This window comes from Adiantum capillus-veneris, chromosome 4 (genome assembly GCF_014529385.1).
Source record: "Adiantum capillus-veneris isolate H3 chromosome 4, ASM1452938v2, whole genome shotgun sequence".
In the NCBI taxonomy this organism is placed as follows: Eukaryota; Viridiplantae; Streptophyta; class Polypodiopsida; order Polypodiales; family Pteridaceae; genus Adiantum; species Adiantum capillus-veneris.
The window spans coordinates 131,763,137-131,764,612 of record NC_140934.1 but is presented as its reverse complement, the minus strand read 5'-3'; the positions used below and the strand labels follow the sequence as shown (position 1 = coordinate 131,764,612).

Below are 1,476 nucleotides of genomic sequence, written 5' to 3'. Positions count from 1 at the left end.
GATTTGTATGATATCTTTGATAAAGGCAAACCAAGTTGTGTAGAATAATTACCCTCTTTCTCTACCCGATTTGGGGGTGATCAATCATGCAATGTGACCGCTATAATGGGGTAGACCACATGAAGAAATAGATTATCTATGAGAGTGATGTCCCTAATGGCCTGGGAGTCATAACTGCAGGGATGTCACTTTGTGTCTCCAAGGAACACTAGTTTGTTGACTACACAATTTGTCAAAGCAAGCACTATGTGTAGAACAAGGCGAAAGATCTACTTATAGGTGATGGAGAGTGAGAATCTAAGTAGCTCCATACTTGCCAATGATGGTGTTCTCAAGGATTCTTCTAGACACTAAGCAGAAGTGTGTTATGCTATGTTTGTAGATGCAATCCACATAGATATAGTCATCTTACATCCATAACCCTTTTCCTCTCCTCATATTGACATGCATTACAATATCAACGCAATGTCTATTCGTGAGAGATGGAGCATGAGCAGTATGTTTGCAGAGGATCCCTCAATTTTGCACCCATGACTCATTGTCTCTCCTGGTACTCACATGTTGTACAACATTCCTCTCCCATGACAAACACACACTAGATGCCATCGTTCTCCCTCCTGTAGAGCAGAGCACGAGTTTTATGCCAACTAAGTTGGAGTAACATGAAAGCTATGCTTTTTTGTTCCCGTATTGTCTTTCTCTATTTGGGTTCTTCTTGACGGAGTGGATGTCAGAATGCAAGCGACGGCGGAGAGTATAAATTGTGGGACAATGCGCGAAGAAGTGATGCATATTTTGTTTTGTTTTAGGAGTGTCAAAAGCGTGCGCGGTAAATGTCTCATTGGGCCTTGGAGTGATCGTGGGAAACTTTTCCCCGCGAGGGGCCTAAAGCTTCAGTTTCCTCTCCCGCTTCGTTTTGATTATGATTGCCGGATAGAACACGGAGGATTAATTAGGAAGCTCTCGTCTTTTGCTCATTTCCGAAGGTAAGGGAAGACACAATTGTAATACATGTGCCTGCGTTGCGAAAGAGAGCAGAAGACTAAGGCACCAAGAGCTTGCAGGCATCGAATGGAAGAGAGCAGCCTGTAGAAAGCTTGTGTTGGTTGTAGAAGTAGTTTTTACTTTCAGCCCACGAATCGATATATAAGCACTGGTGGTCTAGTGGTAGAATAGTACCCTGCCACGGTACAGACCCGGGTTCGATTCCCGGCCAGTGCATTCATTTTGCCTCTTACCACAAAACGAGATCTCTTCCTTGGTTGGGGCTCAGGAGTGCTGAACGGTTGCATCGTTGGTGCCTTCCCATGGCCCTTTGTTGGAGCTCCCTGCCTGCAAAACCACCTACTACACCTTGTTATCAACCCATAGCCCCCATATTCAGAGCCGCAATCTCTATGTCTCTCTCCGCATCTTCCAATCCTCTATTGCCAGCAAAGGCGTTGTTGGTTTGCCGCTACAAAAGCCCCACCTTTG

At 45.1% G+C, this 1,476-nt stretch overlaps 1 non-coding gene across 1 annotated transcript; it reads left to right on the top strand.

Annotated features, from left to right (window-relative positions):
• The first annotated feature begins 1,150 nt into the window (after positions 1-1,150).
• TRNAG-GCC (transfer RNA glycine (anticodon GCC)) lies at positions 1,151-1,221 on the top strand. Its single transcript has one exon. It is a non-coding gene; the product is annotated as a tRNA-Gly (tRNA).
• The last annotated feature ends 255 nt before the right edge of the window (positions 1,222-1,476 follow it).